Source organism: Euleptes europaea, chromosome 2 (genome assembly GCF_029931775.1).
Source record: "Euleptes europaea isolate rEulEur1 chromosome 2, rEulEur1.hap1, whole genome shotgun sequence".
In the NCBI taxonomy this organism is placed as follows: domain Eukaryota; kingdom Metazoa; phylum Chordata; class Lepidosauria; order Squamata; family Sphaerodactylidae; genus Euleptes; species Euleptes europaea.
In genome coordinates this window covers 29,669,410-29,692,101 of record NC_079313.1, presented here as the reverse complement: position 1 = coordinate 29,692,101, position 22,692 = coordinate 29,669,410, and positions in this window count along the sequence as shown.

The following is a 22,692-nucleotide window of genomic DNA, read 5'->3' as shown; positions in this document are numbered from 1 at the left end:
GACTAGTATCCATTTTTACTGATTCCTTGTGAGGTTGGCCTCTATTCTTGCATTGCCAGCTGAGGTTGCCACCTGGTAATCACCCGGAGCTTTTGGGGGCAAGGCAGGGCATCATGCAATGCTGTGGCATCACTTCTAGCCATAATTGCTAGAGGGTCACAGAAATGTGTGACATCACTTCTGAATGACATTTCATAACTCTTTCCCTCCCCCATTTTCTCCCACTGCTGCACCACACAGCAGTGGGGAGCCAGAGGCAGTAGGCAGGAGATCTCCCCACTAGGGCTGTTGATTCGGTTCATCCCGAACCGAAAAAAAGCAAAATTTCCCCCGATTCGGCTGTTTTTCAGTTCGGGACGAACCAAACTCAAAAAAGGCAGGAAACGTGGGAGCCGAATTCGCCGACTTTGGGGGCTCGGCGAATAAATTCAGCAGATTCGGCCGCCTCCGTGCTTTCATGGGGCTTCCATGAAGGTGCGGGGGGGGCTTTAAACAGGTCTGCACCTCCCGGCGGGGAGGTGCAGATGTGTTTAAAGGGGCCCCCGCGCAGAGAGCGCAGAGGGGCTTGACAACCCCCTGCCTGCCTTCCCAGGAGTCCCGAGAAGGGGGCGGGGGGTCTTTAAACTCTTCTGCACTGCCTGCGCAGAGAGCGCAGAGGGGCTTGACAACCCCCGCCCGCCTTCCTGGGAGTCCCGGGAAGGGGGAAGGGGGGTCTTTAAACCCCTCTGTGCTGCCTGCGCAGAGAGCACAGAGGGGCTTGACAACCCCCCGCCCGCCTTCCTGGGAGTCCAAGAAGGGGGCGGGGGGGGTCTTTAAACCCCTCTACGCTGCCTGCACAGAGAGCACAGAGGGGCTTGACAACCCCCCGCCCGTCTTCCCGGGAGTCCCAGGAAGGGGGGCGGGGGGTCTTTAAACCCCTCTGCGCTGCCTGCGCAGAGAGCGCAGAGGGGCTTGTTTAAAGGGCCCCCCGTGCTCCTTCCCGGCACTCCCAGGAAGGCGCGCGGGGGGCCCTTTAAACAGATCTGTGCCTCCCGGCTGGGAGGCACAGATCTGTTTAAAGGGCCCCCCGCGCACCTTCAGGGAAGCCCCCTGAAGGCCTGCGGGGGGGGCAAATTTTCCCCCGAACTCCGGATCTCGCCCGAATTTCGGGGATCCGAAGCGGGACAATTCGGACTTCGGCATGGCCCGAATTTAAAAGGGCCGAATTTTGCCGAAGCCGGACTGTACCAAATTTTTTTTCAACAGCCCTACTCCCCACTATAGAGGGAAACTGGTCCCCATACTCCCCTGTAACAGTGACTTCAGTGCTTTATTTTCTTCATCATATGAGTAAATGGTAGCCATTCATTATATTAGAAAATGTAAAGAATGCACAACTTGCATGAAGCAGTTCAATGTTTTCTGGTGTTTTTATGTTGGGTCCTTAACACTGGGGTTTTAATCATTATGATTTGTTGACATCTTTTATGTGCTTTATGTTTTTATTATGTCCTACCTTGGAAGCCTTCAGCAGGTTCTCTGGAGAGGCGGCCTAGAAGTTTTTGAGATGAATAAATAATTTCAGATAATTTGTAATTCCAAAATACAGGAAAAAATTGGGATGAGCAGAATTTTGGAAGCATCACTACAGTGAAGTCATCACTCTTCCAAGTGCTGCAAGCACATCCGAGAGACAGCAGAGAGAGCAAGAGACTGAAAATACTTCTGCAAGCTACTTGATCAGGAGAACTTGTAGGCTGCCTGTTTTCCGATGACAATGTATGCTCCTCGAAGTGGCAGGGAGAGTAAGACCTAGCAAATAAATTGATCCAAGCTATACAAGCATTGTATGATAAGTATATATGTCATATCCTTGAGGGGCTGTGGCAGGAAAGTAGTGGTTTACAGAGAAGGAGTAGTGCCTGTGATCATTCAGGATTTCAGACATGTAGGTTATTTTAGGATAGGGTGGGAATGGAAATGAAGGACTCACCCGAGGCTTGAAAAGGGGCTGCAGGGTAATGCAAGGGGATCCAGGAAGAAGAAGAGTTGGTTTTTATATGCCGATTTTCTCTACCTCTTAAGTAAGAATCGAACCGTCTTACAATCACCTCACCTCCCCCTCCCCACAACAGACACCTTGTGAGGTAGGTGGGACTGAGAGAGCTCTAAGAGAGCTGTGACTAGCCCAAAGTCACCCAGCTGGCTTCTTGTGTAGGAGTGGGAAAACAAATCCAGTTCACCAGATTAGTGACCGCCGCTCATGTGGAGAGTGGGGAATCAAACCCGGTTCTCCAGAGTCCACCGCTCCAAACCAACACTCTTAACCATTACACCACGCTGGCAGAGGCACTTTCAGGGGAATAAGGGTGGTTCTTGTGTCACAGGCCTGAGTGATAAGGAACCTGTCCCTGTGGTATTCCTATGAATCTTATGGGTAAAACATAGAAGTAAGAGGCTTATTTCTCTGAACAGAATTGATGTGGAAAGAAAGTGGAGTAAAGGTCATGCTGGCTAAGACTATTTTAAGATAAATAAAACTGCAAAACTTCAAGGTTATGATATGCACTGTTGCCCTCTTGATGGTTGAGTCTGGAAAAATATCGGCATCACTTATCCGAGGTACTTTTACCCCTTCTTGACATTAACAGGAAGGTCATTTCTGCCTGGAAGTTTAGCCCCTCTGATAGCTGGAAGGAGATAATGCTACCATCTCAGACCTAGTCTTCGAACAGTATAACAGATGGTGACCTTGCACTTGTGACTTAATGCCAGGAACATGGTGGTGCTTTCTTCACAGACCAAGTGACAATAGTACACCACCACCACCATGTGTGACTCACCAAGTGGTATTAGTGTAGCCTGCCCAGGGCAGAATGTTCTAGCCTCTCAGCTCAGCTGACCACTGGTCTGAGAGAATAAAAGCCAGCACCAAACTGCCAGAGGCAGGGAGTTGATGGAAGATGGCTTAGGCTGTCTGACCTCACTCCCCACATCTTCAAAGATGTAAAACTTGGAAAGAAATGTTAGTAGAGGACAACGCAAATTGTCTGGCTATTAGCGTGAGACTAAGGGAGAGTGACTGGAGGATGGCTTCAGTCTGGCCTTGCTCTCTCCATCTTGAAAGATGTAAAACCTAATGAGATTGAGAGAAGACGACTCTGGTTGTCAGGCTTCACTCTCTTATCATCTCTTGCGTGAGATGTAAGAACTGAGTGAGTTCTTGGAGGGCAACACTGTTGTCTGGCCATTTTCTCATTCTATCATTTCATATCTTGCGTGATATGGAACTCTACCATTTCACAAGCTCTTTGTGAGAATGGGAAAGACTTTCTTTGAGAGGGATTCATGTCCAGATGACCTGCTAAGGCTGGATGTCTGGAATGAATGTGTGTGGACTATTCCATATGATGGAGGCTCTTAGTATTCCTACTAACCTTATTGTGGGGTCTAAGAGTATTGGATCAATTCCATATTTGGAAACACTGACATCTCATTAATCCTAGCAAGGATTGATGGGTTCTCACTGAATGATCTAAATGGTCTGACTTGGCTTTCCTTGAGAAACATGGAAGTTGTGAAACCCAAGTTACAGAACTGGTCTCTTCAGTTCTCAGAACCAGAAACAGGATTCTTAGATACTCTTAGAGATTCCTCTAAGCAACCAGAGATCTCTCTCAGGGTAAAGAGTCAGAGTTTCCCCAACATAACAGGGGAAGCTTTTACACTCAGTGACAATGAGTGGCATACACAGATTACATGATGTATATAGAGCTATTGGGCTCTTACCTGGAACTAAGGTTCATACAGATTCTCTCTACAATTGGCATATAGAGAGACTTCAGAGTTTGAGGAACAACTCTTGAATATTAAAGCTACTACACATAGCTATAATAACTGGCTACGGTCTCATATAGCTCTAACTTCAGCTTTCTCTGATAAATAGACTTCAGAACAGTATTTCAATGAACCTAAACTGGCATGAAATACTCAATGAGCTTTTGGACTATAGCTCTCAAATAAACTAAGAACCAGAGAATCAAAGATTTGGTAAAGACATAGAAACATGGGGAAAGACTATGTCCTTACAGAAAAGGTTTTCAATATCCTGAATATAAGCTAGAAGAGGTTTAGAAATAATATAAAGTGGTACTCTGAATTAAGATGCTTTTAACCATAACTTTATCTCCTTATACTAATCATATTTTGACAGGATTTCTGTAAACTGATATATTCCTGAATGAAATGCATTACAGGTTTAAGGTTTGAAACCTTACATAGAGAAAGTGCTTATAAAGATTGTTTGAAACTGCTTGCATATATCATAATGTATTTTATGACATGTTTTGAGAGTGTGTAAATATTCACATGCATATTATATATATATATATATATATATATATATATATATATATATATATATATATATATATATATATATATATAATGTGAAGTAAATGTTATTTAAAGGAAGTTCCTTGTTTATAAATTTTCTGGCACACTTCAATAGAAAGCCTACAGTAGTAGGAATTATAATTGACTCCTGTCTGTGAGGTCTCGCTGAATAAGATAGCTTCACTTCTCAGTAAATGATACATTCTAAGAGTGTAGACCCCTTAACGACACTAGCCATGACACTTGCCCTTGTGAGATGGATAAATCTTGCATGATTTTTTAGAATTATTTGAAGCATATTGGTACTTTTAAAAATATATATCACTACCACTATCAATTAACATATTGCTCTCATAAACCCACTCCTTTCTGTAGCCCTAACCAGAAGCTAAAGGGGGGAGGGGAAACAAAAGAAAAAAAAACTTTAAATAAAACAAGAAAAATAAAAAGGGGTGAACCTTATCCAAGTAGATAAAATAAATTTTTCATCAAGTGTCATACAGCCTTAAAATTTCCAGATACCATTACATCTCATGCCTGCATACCATCTATTAAATGTTATTTTCCCTTTACTGCTAGCTCCAGTAGTTCTTTTGTTCAAGCGGTTGAGTTACAGCATTCCAGCACTGCAGGATAAGACATTTGGCAATAATATCAACCCTTAAAATCCAAAAGGTAGGAGGACTGAGTATTTATACCTGGTGTAGCTCTTCATCAGGAACCGGTAAGTGATGATAGTGCAACTCCACACGCCACACGCCCCCAGCCATTTGAAAAAGTGGGCACTGGTGTGGGCAAGCTTATGCCACAATCAGTTTGTTATCATATAAAGTATCACAAGACTCTTCATTGTTTTAACCCTGAAAAGGTCAACACAGACGGCAGTTTTCTTGGCTCTCAGTAGGATAATGTAAGGTTTCACTAAGGAAGAGTGGGAGATACAACCTAATCCTCCTATCCCAAGCACTGTGGTGAGTAGGGAAGATTTAGAAGAGGCTAACTGTGATTTGCTCCTAAAGGGAAAAGTAGAATGTGCTCTCAAATGACCCTTGCTGCACATAGGCATGTGTATGAGTTATAGCATGTGTGCATGTGCAGACTGCACAGAGATGCATTATATCTGCAAAAACACAGGTATACAAAATACATACAACACATATAATTAAAAACTGCTTGGTTCCACATACCCAATATTTGGCTCAAGAACTTGTATATAGCAAACATTTCAAATAAGTGAAATAGGCAGATTACTTCTGGTAGATGCCCCCCGTTCAGACTTTGGCAAACCCACATCCTAGATTTGGAACAAAAGGAATTTGAGCTTGCTGGACTAATGGTGGTTTACAGTCCCTGCTCAAGCCCCACCCCATCCCACTGGAGAAAACTCTTAGCTGAGCATCATTGTACCACATGAGCATATGAAGCTGCCTTACTCCAAATAATGCCATTGTTCTGTCCAGTTCAGTCTTGAAGAGCTCAGGCATAGGTCTTTCCAAGCTTTGCTGTCTAAGGTTTTTAGACTGTTTTAAGTGGAAGTGTTAGGGATTGAAGTTGGGATCTTCTATATGCAAAACATCCCATCTACCACTGAGCTCTGCCCCCTTTTCCCATGCAGAAGAAGTGAAAGAACACGAAATAAGTGTGGTGGTTCTTTGTGTACCTGTATTTAAGGATGATCAGATACTCATCAGTTCAGCTCACATCCTGCTTGCCAGCTGCAAACAGGGAGGTGATTTTCTATTATTGGTTCAACTATTCGTCAACTCATTTGTGACTGTTTGGCAGGCTGCTACGCTTCCTAGCCATCCAGTACAGATAGCTGGTTTTTTGCACATGTATATTCTCATACAGCCTGATTGAGGTGTCCTTACTACCCTCCTGTGTTTTTGCTGCATAAGTGCTCTACTGAGCAGGCAACTGTTCAAATAGATCGATCAAAAATCATATAAATGAGTCATAAATTAATGCTATGTTTTAATAAAATCCTACCCTTCAGTGATCTTCTAAGTGGTCCTTAGTGACGCTAATGAGTGCCAATCGGTTTAAATTGGAAGTGTCTTTGTGCATGCACAGTTCTGCAAAAGCCTGATGCAAACCTGTTCATCAGTTTTCACAACTGAACCGAACAGGCTGCGTGATTGGCTCAGGTCTGATCAACACCTTTGAACATGACAAGTTCAGCTGTCAAACAAGTTTGTGGCAAGAATGGCAGCATTCCTACTAGTTCTTAAACCACAGTCTCAGTCCAACTGCTGTTAAGGCCAGGCCAAAGATTCTGTCAAGTCCAAGACACTGAGCACTTCTGTTTACCTGTAACTGCTTCAAACAGTCTAATGTATTTTGTGTGTGTGTCACTTTGAAATATTAGATGCATTTCTGTACCCAATACACTATTATAAACTTGTATAATAGGAACACAGGGAGATTAGGTTAAATAAATGGCTTTGCTGTATCACAAAATTCCACACAATTATCTAAATTAAAATTTTAAGACAAGGTAAATGGCAGCATTAACCTTTTGCATGTACAATTTAATTATTCCCTGCACCACATTTCACACGGATGCAAGTTTTTCTTTGGAATTAATGTCTCAGTTCCTTTAATTGCCACAATGGCATTAGGCAAGTTGATTCCTACAAGTTTGCTGCAGAATCAGTTTGTTTAGAAGAATGTGAGAGTTTTTAATCAACCCACTCCCCTTATAGAGTGAGTGCCAGCCTTCTTCGTTTTTTTATTTGTAATTTCAAAAATTAGTATAAAATCATAAAAATTGTCATCATAAAGGTCTGAGACTAACAGCTGTTTGTCCCATTCACACTACATTTTAAATGCAAAATGTAATGTATGAAGAGGCCCTTTAGGAGTGGGGTTAGAGTGTGGGTGTGCATTTAATTTTTGCTCATAGGTATTCTTTTATTACTGTTCCAGTCTTGCATTCAATAATTGAAAATGGGTTGTAAAGCTGAGATCCAAGTTAGCTGTATCCTGATGTCACGATGGCCAACATTTTTCTGCATTACTGTGTTGCCAGCACAGAAATTTTTTAAAAAGCCATTTGTCAGATTTTGCAACTAAATGATATTGAGCTGGCTTTGCACTCTTATTCGTTTCAGGTTGCTACAGGCCAGGAGCCATAAAAGCAAGAGGTAATAAAGCAGTTTTCCTGACCTGGATGGCCCAATCTCATCAGATCTGGGAAGCTAAGCAGGTTCATCCCTGGTTAGTACTTGGATGGGACGACCACTTAAGAAGTCTAGGGTTGCTATGCAAAGGCAGGCAATGGAAAACCACTTCTGTTCCTCTCTTGCCTTGAAAACCCTACTGGGTGGCCATAAATCAGCTATGACAGAACAGCATGTTCTGCCACCAGTAAAACAATTAAACTCCATAGCAACAATTTCTCCCCAGATTTACCAAGTGAATAAAAGACCCAGCGAAGAATTTCAAAAGAATTGGAAATTGTATTATTTATATGGATCGTAAAATATGCATAAACAGAATTGAAAATGGTTAGATATAATTTTTTACTGAAAAAGTAAATAATGGAAATTAATGATTACAAATAAGTTAGCACTAATGTTAAAATCAGGTGAGAATTCAGTAAGGCAAGTTTTATTATGTAATTGCAATGTACTAATACTATAGAAAATGAATGAACAATTAAAAAGTAGCATATCTAATGTTAAAAGGCTAGAATAGCGTATGTACAACTACGGAAAGTTACTGAAATGGAAACAGTTCTATATGTTCACCCAGATATCATTTGTTTTCTTTATTTTATGCTTTATGTGTGTATTGTATGGAACGGTTTTTGTTATGTTGTCACGTACGCTATTTTTGTTTGTATTTTTATTGATAAGAAATTTTAAAAAACTTAAAAAATAAAACGATTTCCCCCCAGTCTCCCATCTCTCTCTTTGACCTCTGTACACTGGCAAGAGGAGTTCTTAACACCATGACCTGAAAATTCTGCTTAAAATCTGCTTTTTCCCACTTTTTAAACTTTTGTAATATCTGGCCTGATGAAGAATTCTGCGGAAGTCAAAACACACACTTTTATGTGTCTTTGGGTTGATCCTAATAAAGGTATTACATGGATTGTGTTGGCTTTTTGGACTGTAATTTTGGACCAACATGGCTGTAAACAACTTGACAACTTGTTGAATGCCTGCCTTACATGTAGAGCCTTTGTCAGGAAAGAAATGATTGTACCACTAAAGGCAGAGGTACATGGAGTTCCATGATGCAATTTAAGTTTTTTTTTTCTTTTCCAGCTACAGCTTCTGGGATCGCTTTGTGGAGGGACAGGATGGTGCATGGGGGGGGGGGGATCCAATTGCCAAAGCAGCCATTTTCTCCAGGTTAATTGATCTCTGTCAGCTGGAGATCCGTTGTAACAGCAGGAGATCTCCAGCCACCACCTGGAGGTTAGCAAACAAGAACAAGCACTGATGACACAAAGTGTATGTAGTTGAATATCCTTTTCAAAATGTAATTCAAAAATGAACCCGATAACTGTAACATTTACAGATACAATAAAGATACAATTGGCGAAGCGGCTGCGGTTTCAGCGGAGACAGTTGAGCTCTCCACGGAAGAGCTGGAAAACCCAAAGTGGATTTTTATCACATTAACCACTCGGTTTGATAGTTCCATGCACAATAGACAGTTCATCAATATTAGCCGCATAAGATGTTTGGAGTTACTTTATCCCGAGATGGGAGACCGGTAAGACCCATTTCGCAGTGGCTTTGTCCATCGGGAAAGTAAAATAACAGGAAGAGATGGCACCTATCTCAACACTGAAAAGCATGTAGCATACAGATCAGAGGCTAGCTTCTAGCGATTGCTAGATCACTAGAAGCTATCCTCTGATCTGTATGCTACATGCTTTTCAGTGTTGAGATAGGTGGGCGTTTTTTGAATAGTGAAATGCATTTGGTCATGTGAGCCTAGCCTACCTGCAATATTAAAACGGCACACTGTCCACACATATGACCTCTGTGACTATTCATGATAACTAGGTCCAGAAGAGTACACTTAATTGTAATCGTAGCAAAACAGCTGAAAGAACCTTTTACGATGATAGTATTGTTATTGTTGTTATTGTTGTTGCTGTAATTAATAATGTGCAGAGCATTTTACACAGCACAAGACACGAGATTACAATTTAAAATTGGCCTTAAGAGAGACACATGTGGGAGGTGGAGATGAGAATAATCAGGGGGGAAATGTGAAATCATTCAAGTGACATGTCCAGGCTTAGTTTCAGTAGGAAAAGGGAGAACTAAGATAATATCCAAATAATTGAAACATGTATTTTGGTACATGTTTCTCAATTTGTTGGGGTTGTCATTTCAAGTCAAAACACAAAAACTTGAGCTTTTTGAAGGCCTTTCTATTGTCTGGATTTACAGTGTTGCTTCCTTTGTTTAAAAAAATACCTCTGTGGTGATTTGGGGATCTTCTTTTCAATAAAGAAAAAAAAACTGTCTGCAAAGGGTGAGTGGGTCTCATTTGAAAGAGGCTTCTTCAGTTTGGGATTTCTGAGTGCATCACATATTTTGAGACTTCCCTCCCTTCCTGTGGAGGAGCCAATTGACTGAGCTGCCATAATTTGTCTGACCCAGATGGACATTTAGGTTTCATCTGCAGCGTGCAGCCTTCATTCAGCTTTGATTCACCCTTCCTGGAGAAACAACATCTGGCTGCAGTTATCCAGGCTAGATTGCCACAAATATGTCTTCTACATGGGTCTGCCTTGGAAGCCTGTCCAGAAACTTTGCTTAGTTCAAACCGCAGCAGCAAGGTTGCTTGCAAGTGTCAGCTGCTGGGATCTTGGTCATTTGTTCTGGGCTCATTTGAAAATTGTGATTTTCCTTGCTCCTGCGTGAGCCTGCCTGATCCTGGTTGTGCTGACAAGTTTCCATCAGCACTGGAAATAGTCATGCCCCCCTTTTAGATGGGAAGATGAGTGCTTGTTAGGAATAGAACCTTTTCTGCTGTGGCACCCTGATTATGGCATGCCTTCCCTTTTCCTGCCCTCTGACGGCTCTGAATCTGATGGCTATGCAGTGGCACTTAAGATTTTCCTTATTTGCCCAGGCGTTTCCAGTAGACTTGTATTTCTGTTTTGTGTTGTCCCTTGTCCTTGCATTGATGTTGTTCTGATTAGTTTCTTTGTACGATGGATTTTAATTATTTGTTATTGGTATTGATTTATTTATTTGATACACGCGGCACGGCCTGACCAAGTGACATTTATGTCCTATCTGGCCCTCCTAACAAATGCGTTCGACACCCCTGCTCTAAGTGAACTGGTCTCTATTGGCTGGAGATCAGTTGTAATAGCAGGAGATCTCCAGCTAATACCTGGAGGTTGGCAACCCTACACATGGCAGATATTGCACTGCCACTTCACAGACTTAGCAAAGGAGAAGCAGCAGCCATACTGGGCCAGTAGCATATGGCATGGATTTCAGACTAACAATAAAGCCGAATCTGTAAAACAGATAGCACTCCTTCCAGACAACTGTAGACAAAGTATGCTGTGCTTGTAGAAGTACTTGACAGTTTTAGATGTGCTATCATAAAGAAAATAACCTTTTTCATCAAGAACGTGATTTACAATGGATAACCACATACACCCTTTCATATTGACAAATGTGCATTAGAACCACCACTATTAGAGTCCATTCATCTTCCTTCCTTCTGGACAAGCTGAGTAGTCTTGGCAAGATTATCCTTAGGCTGCCCTATTTTTTTCCCAGAAAGATCCCTAATGGGAAATGAAATGTTGGTGTTGCACATCATTTAGTCCTGACTTCTGAAGGTTTCCCCTAACAAATAATAAATCAACAGCCCCCAAACTTTGGCCTAGTTCACACAAGCAATAGATGAGGTGGTAAAACTGTTCCTGGACTGGGCCAGCATTAGACTGCAGGTGGAAGACCATGCAGTCAAACATTCCTCTACCCTCTGCATTTAAGAAAAAGAAAAGATGGCACCATTGTTCCCTGGCCTTCTCCTTGTAATGCTAATTTTACATGCAAGGCTCTTTCACTTCCCCCACTCTCAGGAAAACATTCAACTATGTAATCCCCAGTTACAGTTTCAAGACAGCCAGCGTGGTGTAGTGTCCGACTTGGATCTGGGAGATGCAGGTTTGAATCCCCATCCTGCTATGGAAGCTTGCTGGTTGACATTGGGCCAGTCGCACACTCTCAGCCTAACCTACCTCACAGGGTTGTTGTGAGGATTAAATGGTGGAGAGGAGAGTGATGTGAGCTGCTTTGGGTCCCATTGGGGAGAAATGAAGTAAACAAACCCAGGAACACCTTATCTGATTAATGTATTCAAATATTTACTGGAGACTCATCAGTCTCCTTGTCTTCGTGGCAACACATACATCAAATGCATTTGCCACTGGTAGTCTCAGCACATCTTTTTATCCGCCTCCCGCATTTTCTGTGGGACATGTTTGTGTCTATCCCCAGCATGGTGTAGTGGTTAAGAGCAAGTGGTTTGGAGCAGTGGACTCTGGAGAACCGGGTTTGATTCCCCACTCCTCCACATGAAACCAGCTGGGTGACCTTGGACTAGTCACAGCTCTCTTAGAGCTCTCTCAGCCCCACCTACCTCACAAGGCGTCTGTTGTGAGGAGGAGGAGGTGATTATAAGCCAGTTTGATTCTCCTTTAAGTGGTAGAGAAAGTCAGCATGTAAAAACCAACTTTTCTTCTTCTTTTCAGCCAAATGTTTAGGCTTCAGAGGTATTGGGTGAATGGTGGTGAAAAAAACTGCAGAAAAATTAACAGTGTACTATTAACGTAAGCAATCACCTTTTGCCCATGGACAGAGCTGTAATAAAACTCTCCTTAAACTGTTCTAAAACTCTAGCCAAGTAGCTAGACAATGCAGATGCCCATCTTGCCCAAGCCCTGTCCCACCATTCAAAGTGCATATACTCCATGTGCATATAGGGGAGTTGGGTAATATACATTGGCCTTGCCCCGGACATCTGATGTATACAGGCAACTGCCAGTGGGAAGTCCTACAAGTGAACACATGTAGGTTTTCTATGTGTGATCTCCTACTCTTTGCTATATTTCCAGATGCATGTACAAAGACTATACTTGTATGCACATAGTGTTCCCTAAAGACTGCATGCACAGGCATCATCTGCTCTGGGGCCAGTGGTTGCAGTCCCACTCTGCTCTGTGTGCATGCTTTGAATGACAGAACAAGGTGCATGGGGTTACATGGCACATAGCCACTTTAGTAGGGTTGCCAACTGCCATTACAACTGATCCCCAGCTGATAGAGATCAGTTCACCTGGAGAAAATGGCTGCTTTGGCAATTGGACTCTATGGCATTGAAGTCCCTCCCCTCCCCAAACCCTGCCCTCCTCAGGCTCCACCCCAAAAACCTCCCGCGGGTGGCAAAGAGGGAACTGGCAACCTTACACTTTAGTAATCTACATTACTAAATCTATATTACTATTACATCTATATTAATCCATAATGAGAATAGAAAGGGGAAGCCTTGAGTTTAAAATGGAGGAGGGGAAAATGATGTGTTAATCTGCTTTGAGTTGCAATTAGTGAGAAAAGCAGGGTATAACTAAATAATAAAATGAATTGCCCAGGCCCAGCATGCCCATTGACGGGAAAGAAGCCAGTCTAACATACTCTTGTGCCTTTGACGTCTGCACATCAAGGGGCTATGAAAGGCACACCTCGAGTGATCAGCTGAAAAGTTAGCAACCTAACAAGGGAATGATATCGCAATAAGGGAGAAAAGGGAATTTGGGATCATGTCAAAGGAAGCCAGTATTTGTGTGGGTGAGCTGCAGATATGGATTAGATTGTTTGCAAAGGATTGGTTAAAGAAAAATTTCACATCAGCTAAAAGGGAGGTAACTGCTCGAGAATAGATGCAAAGGTATTGCCTGTGCAAAACAGCTACTTGCTGCCTTCAGCGTATTTAACAGTAATTCTTTAAGATGCTCTCATTGCTCTTGCTCAAGCTGAGCAAATGTAGATCTGCAAGAGCTCAACATAATAGCTCAGGCTAATGGAAAACGGGCTGCGTGAGCTCCTCACACAACAGAGACTCTTATGAGTCCAAATAGCTTTATTGCAATTCAAGGGAAATGTATGGCTCAAAACAGAATTTTTCATTTTCCTCTCAAAAACAAACCCGTATAAAAAGTGCCTCTTATTCACCAACGGCAGAATTGCCTATTACAGTACAATAATGAATGCTATTGTATTGGGTCAAGTGATGAGGTTACCCACTCTCTAGTTTATTATTAACAGGAGTGGATGGTAGCTTTAACTTACCAGGAAAGCTTCCGGGGGGGGGGGGCTGCCCAGAAGGGCCGCTGATGAGCAGGAGTGAGTCAAGCCCGATGGTGCTGCCAGCATGGTACAGGCTGCTCTGATTGGATCCAGTCAGTAGTAAGGACAAGGGGTTATAGGGGGTTACCCTACCCCTATCCCATTAGGCAAGGCTATTCCTATCAGCCTGTGGGGTGTAGTGGTTAAGAGCGGTGGTTTGGAGTGGTGGTCTCTAATCTGGAGAACTGGGTTTGATTCCCCACTCCTCCACATGAGCGGTGAAGGCTAATCTGGTGAAGTGGGTTGGTTTCCCCACTCCTTCACATGAAGCCAGCTGGATAACCCTGGGCCAGTCATAGCTCTCTTAGAGCTCTCTCCACCCCACCTACCTCACAGGGTGTCTAGTTTTTTTAAAAGATGTTTTATTAACATTTTCAGGAGAAAAAAAACCACAAGTTACATATACACACAGGATGTCTGTTGTGGGGAGGGGAAGGGAAGATGATTGTAAGCCAGTTTGATTCTCCCTTAAGGGGTAGAGAAAGTCAGCATATAAAAACCAACTCTTCTTCTTCTTCTTCTTTTTCACCACCACCACGGACCAGGTCAGAGCCAAGCAGATATTCCCTCAGGTTTGAATACAGAGCCGATTGGAAGGGGCGCCTTCTAAGCAGAGCTCTGGACTGAAATGTGTCAGTGAAAGGACAAAGATTGCCAATGTCAATGCTGAAGATTACCTCCAGTATGAACCTGAGGTTTTGCCAAGGAAATGGAAAGGACATTACTTGACAATGGGCTGACTATGGAGAACAAAGGAAGGGAATAAATCAAACCAAAGTTACCTGCCTGATCAACAGGGTAGATATATAATTTCCTATTTGAAGATACTTGCCCTGGATGACTGGGGGGTAGTAGGTACTGGAGGAATCCGCTCTGTGTGACCAACAGCTATTTGTGTATGCATGTATGAGAGAGAATCTGAATACAGACAGTAAGTAAGAAATAAACATGAGTATTTCCTTTTCCTGATCACTGGTAAGAAACATCCTGGGATAGGTGCTTGGACATGCTTATGCTGGAGAATGGATGTTACTTTAAAATCTAGTACACTCTGCCTGTCTGTCCTTTCGTAATTTGCAAACAAACAGTTATCATTAAAACATCACAGGCCTTTTCCTGAGAAATTATAAAAAAGCTTTCTACCACTTACTGACTTTCAGAGAAATGGAAAGCACAAAATAAATAATATTACCAAAAGATGAATGCACACACACAACAGCCATTTCTTGGGAAGGCGCAGGAGTCTATGTAAATCAGCATTCTATTTAAATACCAATGAATGTATTTAATTGGAAGAGGGTGTCTGGGCAGAAGGAAAGGTTGTTGTCACATAAAACCATTTTGCCCCAGTAAGTGACTTCCATGTATTTCTTCTTCCACCCTACACAAAGCAGGCAGGAAATCAAAGCAATAAAAAGGTAATTGGACACTACAGTAAAATAAATTCTAACACATTTATTTTACGTCATATTAATGTTTCCACTCAGGAGGGTCGTTAAAATTAACATGCTGGATGTTAGCGAGATGAAACGTTGGAAAGCTAATAGGGAGAGGCTGTTTGCAAGCAGCTGTAGAAAGGGCGTGCTGTTAAAAAGAAGTTCAGAGTTCACGCACAATAAAGCTAAGTGCAGCGTTCCCTAAGTGGCCGTCGCAACCATCTGATGCTACAGGAGGGCTCAGAAGTTTCTGGGATGCTTCCAGAGAAAATAAGAAAAGAAAGAACACGGTCAGTAGCCAGGGATGAGGGCTGCAACTTTTCAGCCAGCCTTCACAGCAATGCCTTTGATACCACATTGATCTCCTACAAGTAGCAGATGGAATTATTTTCTTTTTACTCAGTGGGGGAGGGACACATTACTGTGGTGAAATGACACGCCACCTCACAGGTATCTGGGTCAAAGTTACAACTTTGGGAAGTTCAATTTGTAGATTAATCTGTTGCTTTCACATATAGGCAAGAGGTAGTAGATCAAGGGTCTTTTTTTAGCTAGCTTCCAGCTTGCCTGGGCATGGAGGACAGCCTTGCATAGGTTAAGGGCAGGTAGTCAACAGAACAGAAGAGTTCTTTCATGTGTTCTCAGGAATCATGCATTCATAGATATATCGTAGAATGGGGTAATTCTTCCATCATGTAAGATGGGCAGGATCTGAGGATGCTCAAAAAGGGAAGACTGCCTGGGGAAAGACTTGTCAATGAGATGGATAGTGAGGAGAAAGAGAAATTTGACTGAGAGATTCCAGGAATTGTTGGAAAAGAAAGTCAGGGTATGGCCTGGTTGAAATGTCTTCATAAGAAAGCTTATAGAGAAGCAGCACAAATGAATTAAACAGGAATTTGCCCATGTTAAGAATATTCTGCCACACTCTTCATTCACCACCATAAAGGATAGTTTCAAAGGGTAGCTGTATTGATCTGCAGTATAACAGCTAGATTCAACTCTAGTACCACCTTAGGGAACAACAAGATTTTTGGGAAATAAGCTTTCAAGAGTCTAAGTATGTAAGGGAGCTTTGGCTCTTACAGCCCATTCCTGACTTTGAGGGCTGAAAGTCCTTAGGAGGAGTACAGGGGCATCTGCCAGCATATGTGCCCCTTGTACCAGTGCCCATGCCCCTTGCACTGGCAAGATTGGCACGGATGCTGGCATTGGGCCTCTCACACTGCCCTGTGTGCGCTGCCATGGGACACTGGCTCAGCCTCCTGCCAGTGTCCTGATGGTGCACTTTTGTGTGCTGTCTTCCCAGGGGGCATTCTAGGTGTGGTCCAGGGTAGGAGCGGCCTTTAGGCAGCCTCCTAAGCCCTTTCAGGCTGGGAACGCCCCCTTTGCCCTCACCTCGATGTACAACATTTTTTTAGGTGGTGTATTCACACACCCAGCCCTGACCTGGATGGCCCAGGCTAGCCTGATCTCGTCAGATCTTAGAAGCTAAGCAGGGTCAGCCCTGGTTAGTATTTGGAATTTTGGATGGGAGACCAGCAAGGAAGTCCAGGGTTGCTGTGCAGAGGAAGGCACTGGCAAACCATCTCTGTTAGTCTCTTGCTATGAAAACCCCAAAAAGGGGTCACCATAAGTCACCTGCGACTTGACGGTACTTTATACACACATTCACACACCCACATTGAAGCCAAATGCTGCCCTCACCCTCGAGCCCTGTGGAACCCTATAGAGCAGTTCCACAGGGCTCGAGGGTGGCAGCATTTTGGCTTCAGAGTTTGTGTGGGGGGGTGCTGAGTCCTCTTTTGGAGGCAGTGCAGTAGAGGTGCCTCCAGCCATCAGCTTAGCCCTTCCCCTCAGGAATGGGCTGATAGAAGCTTATACCCTGAAAATCTTGTTGGTCTTTAAGGTGCTACGTGACGCCAATCTAGTCATAATAAAGGAGTAAGTTTTAGTCTCCAGGACAGAGGACTGATTTATCAATCTATTTATTTTCCCTTTGTTTTGTAGCCGTTAGACAAGTTTTGCTCAACAATGTCCTTTTCCTAGCAATAGAGACCATATACATTGGCTTCTAGGGTTGCCAGGTCCCCCCCTGGCCACGGGTAGGGGATCAGAGGGGTAGAAATGCCAGATCCAGGTTGGGAAACGCCTGGAGATTTGGTGATGGAGCCTGGGGAAAACAGGGACCTCCGTGGGGTATAATGCCATAGAGCCCACCCTCCAAAGCATCCATTTTCTCAACAAAAAAAAACGATCACTGTAGTCTGAATATTAGTCATGATGTATACCTATTCTCTCCAGGATCAGAGGGGCATGCCTATTATATTAGGTGCTTTGGGTATAATGCCATAGAGTCCACCCTCCAAAGCATCCATTTTCTCTAAAGAAACCGATCATGGTAGTCTGAATATTAGTCATGATGCATACCTATTATCTCCAGGATCAGAGGAGCATGCCTATTATATTAGGTGCTTTGGGACACAGGCAGGACAATGCTGCTGCAGTCGTCTTGTTTATTTGTTGTTTGCTGCAGTTGTCTTGTTCCTAGAGGCACCTGGGTGGCCACAGTGTGAACAGACTGTTGGACTTGATGGACCTCAGTCTGATCCAGCATGGCCTTTCTTATGTTCTTATCTATGTAAGGTTGCTTAATGCAATCATCTGAAGTCTTTGTGTAGGCTTTCATCAATATGCTGATGATGTGTGTGTGTTAAGTGCCGTCAAGTCGCTTCCGACGCATGGCGACCCTATGAATGAAAGTCCTCCAAAATGTCCTATCTTTGACAGCCTTGCTCAGATCTTGTAAATTGAAGGCTGTGGCTTCCTTTATTGAGTCAATCCATCTCTTGTTGGGTCTCCCTCTTTTCCTGCTGCCCTTAACTTTTCCTAGCATGACTTTCTTTTCCAGTGACTCTTGTCATCTCATGGTGTGACCAAAATATGATAGCCGCAGTTTAGTCATTTTAGCTTCTAGGGTCAGTTCAGGCTTGATTTGATCTAGAACCCACTGATTTGTGTGTTTTTTGGCAGTCCACGGAATCCGTAACACTCTCCTCCAATACCACATTTCAAAGGAATCTATTTTCTTCTTATCAGCTTTCTTCACTGTCCAGCTTTCACACCCATACATAGTAATAGGGAATATGATGGCATGAATTAATCTCATCTTGGTGGCCAGTGACACATCCTTACACTTCAAAATAATTTCTAGCTCCTTCACGGCTGCCCTTCCCAGTCTCAATCTCCTTCTGATTTCTTGGCTGCAGTCTCCCTTTTGGTTGATGGTGGAGCCAAGGAATAGAAAGTCTTGGACAATTTCAATTTCCTCATTGTCAACCTTAAAGTTGTGTAATTCTCCTGTAGTCATTACTTTTGTTTTCTTGATGTTCAGCGGTAGTCCTGCTTTGGCAGGACTACATGCTGATGATATCCAGCTATATATTAATATAAATAAATATAAATATTTAAAATACATAAAAATATGCAAGAGTTATTGTCTAGGATTGCATGGCTATTCTCCTGAGCTTTAGTGGTAGTGCCATCAAGTCAAAGCCAATTTAGTGCCATCAAGTCAAAGCCAATTTGTAGAAACCCCGAAGAGTTTTCCAGGCAAGAGACATTTGGAGGTGGTTTGCCATTCCCTGCCTCTGTGCAGCAACTCTGGATTTCTTCAGTGGTCTCCCATCCAAGTACTAACCAAGGCCAACCCTGGTTAGCTTCTAAGATCTGACAAGATCGGTCTAGCCTGAGCCAACCAGGTCAGGGTTTTAGGTGATGTTTAATTTGGTTTTCCCTTCCCCTTTGCATTGTAGTGGTCATCAGATTTTAACTGGTTTTTAAAATTTGCTATTTAATTGCTAGATTATATTGTGGAGGGGATCTCTTGTCTCTGTTGGAATTCTGTATTGATAGTTTATCTTTTTTCTGCTGTTTTTATATTGATTGATATTTCTTTACTATGATTTTTAATTATTTTAAGATGCTGTTACCTGCCCTGGGAGCCAGTTTTCTGGTTGAGAAAAGTGCTATTAATGTTTCTTAGGGGAAATCCCAGATGTCCAGTCATTTAGAGGAAATTGAATTGAACCTAAGCCAGCCTCCTTTCTAAGAGTGACAAGCTGCTTTAGCAAATCCCATGCAAAGCCCCATCTCTGACGTCAGAGGCTACCAATCAGACATATACAAAATATAGCCCCACCTCCATCAAGTATCTGGTAATAGTTCTGGACTCCCATGACAAATAAGTGGTCTGGTCTAAACAAGGTTGTCCTTTGCCAGGATGATCCAATGTGGAATGGAAAAGAATGGGTCATTCTAATGGAAACAACCAGGGGTCCAAGATCCCAGATGCTCTATGTGGTGCTCTTCCCCTAGTAAAGTGTTAGGGTTTCTGTCACATTAAGTAATAAATGGATAGCTAGTGTGTTATAAAGCAAATGCTGGAGGTACATACTAGGAAGGAACATTTCATGGATTTCCATACTAATTTTGAGGAAAACCTAAATAATTTTGAGAAGTCTGGAGATTTTTTTGGGGGTAGGGGATGTTACACATGCCTAGATTCTGAAGAATAAGGAAATTAAACATCGTTCTCAAAGACCATTTTACCTTTTATGCAATTGGTCTTTACATTCACATTTTCTTCTTTCACAGGTGGTATATTTTATCTATTTTAGTTTACTGTCTAATAGTCCTGCTGCACTAATCCGAGCAAATCCCACCCCTCATTAAATCAGTATTTTCATCTGAAGTTCTTCTTTTCCCTGTCAAACTCTGTTATGCCACATGGATGAAAGCATACCTGATTATTAATTAACCACACATGAACCCAGGAACACTTTCATCTGCTTTTCAAGAGGGCCCTATGGAGGGCATAATAATCAAATCAATGGAACAGCAGAAGCCAAAAAAAAAATACATCTAATAAATTATCAGCATGTTGTTTCCTTCTCAGCACAGAACTCAGCCAAGGCGTATAGATTCTCTTTCTCCCATCTGAGTCTGTTTTGTGCCAGTCTTTTCCTTTGAAAGCAGAGTTAATCGCAGACATTTGGATTGAGGAAGAAAGCCTCTTAATGAAATCGGCAACTGAGACCTTTTTTGCTGGAGGAAGGATAAGCTTCCTCCGCTGTGTAGGAGACTGTAATGGAAGTCACCAGAAAACACTTTAATAAAATAATTCTTCCCTTTGTGGGCAGTAACAGAGAAATAATTCTTCCAAGTTATATTTTTCTCCTTTGGAGAATACGTCTCTGCATTAAACTGATGTTGTGCAATTTTCTTATATTCTGCTTACAGCAGTGCGGTCCAATTTTTTTAAAAAACAAAAATCCTATCCTTTTTTAATATGCTGATTATCACCATTCACATAACATTGCCAACATTCTTTTATTTGTCCCCAGTGTTGCCATCTCCAGGTTGAGAGATTCTTAGAGTTTTGGGAGCCTGGAAAGAGCGGACTTTGCAGAGGGGAAGGAGCTCAGCAGGGTATAATGCCATAGAGTCAACCATCCAAAGCAGCCATTTTCTCCAGGGAAACTGATCCCTATAGTATGGAAATCAGTTGTCATTCTGGAAGTTCTCCAGGCCCCAGCTGGAATTTGCCTGGACCCTTGCCCAAGTTTGTCACTCGAGGAGCTCCAAAAGTAATGAGCATGCAAGACCATAAGATATTTTTATATGTGTCAGAACAGTACCAGAACTTTATTAGAATATTGTCGAAGGCTTTCACAGTCAGAGGTCATTGGTTCTTGTAGGTTATCCGGGCTGTGTAACTGTGGCCTTGGTATTTTCTTTCCTGAGTTTAAGAATGAATAAGGCTTGGCTTCCTGTCCTGAAAACCTCCAGACTAACAAAGACTACAGTCCACAATAGCCATGCAGATTAGCCTTGGATTCCACATGTTAACAGATCACTTCAGGATACAATGGTTCCACATTAACATACTACACCCTCATTAGCACATTATCTTATACTTACAGGACAATGACTTGCACATTACCTTTAATACTTTACAGGACAATGACTCAGCTCAAACCCAACCCCCTTCTGACTATATATTACTCTTCCTACACACTTGACACTGAGAGACACTGTCCTTCAGTGTTACTCCTCTGAAGATGCCTGCCACAGCTGCGGGCGAAACATCAGGAAAGAAAATACCAAGACCACAGTTACAAAGCCCAGATAACCTACAAGAACCAATTTATTAGAATACACTGTACTTGTGTAGGCATGCAGAAAATTTCAACACAAATGCAATCACCAAGTAAATTCTCCTTGATCATATGTCTTCAGTTGCATGCAATGCAACCCCAGTTGGATTGCCTTCATTTTTAAAGTTGAAATTCATATTGAGGACTGTGCTAAACTGTTTCTTGTCTACAAAACAACTTGTTGTGCTACAGAGTCAGTCCAGGCCATGGTAACAATTGTAAGTAACAAACAACAAACTTGTCAAAATATTCTCAATTACTGGAGAAGAGGCATGTATCGCCCTCATGGTCCAGCTCTTAAAGTTAAGTACTTGTCAAGCATGGAATCCCTGTGTGTTTGTACAGACATTGCAATTAAAAGTGGAAAAGGATATCTCACAACAGTATATCATGAAGAGTGGCCTAGCAAACCCATTAAACATTGCCAAAATGGCAGTGGTGGTGGGATGTTGTGGGGGGGAGGTAATTGTGGGAGGGACCTGGAAGGAGGTGGCAAGGAAGGAAGGAACCTCCTGAGTTTCATATGTGTCTCTCTCTTGTATGTTGATGGATTTTTATGAGTACATTTATCAAATATAAACTATTTCTGTTGTTACTGATATTTGAGTATGATAATGAGATGTATTGACTCAATAAAAGGAAGTCACAGCCTCCAGTTTTCAAGATCTGACCAAGGCTGTTAATGATAGGATGTTTTGGAGGTCAATAATTTATAGGGCTGCCATAAGTCAAGAGCGACATGACGGCACATAACATGCATAATTACCGATAAGGCTACCAAAGGATTAGTATTGCTAGGTCCTTGTCCTTAAACACTGAATGAAGTTACCATTCTTACATCTCCTCTGAAAGCAGCATCCAAGAAGGGTAGGAAGAGGGCAAAAAAATGTCACCGGGCTGTTTCCTATAGACATTTTCTGTCAACCTCAATGGAGCAAGGGACACACCATTTCAGAAGGTAGTAGGCAAGATACAATGCAAATTTCACATGTCTATTTTAGAATAAGATTGCAAAAAAGAAGAGTAGTTTAAGAACATTTGGTGTAGTTACTTTTTATATGTCACAATAACCATAGACATAGATTGCCTGAAATATTGTTACAGCTATCATGGGTCCCAAAAACCACTTAGGACCGGGGTTGCAGTGAGTAGAGAAACAGGGTGAGATTGAGTAGGAAAGCTAGGGGGATCCAACTCACTGTATGTGCGTACATGCATGGTATAACCATGTACAGTTATTTATGAGAATGTTTCAATGCTCAT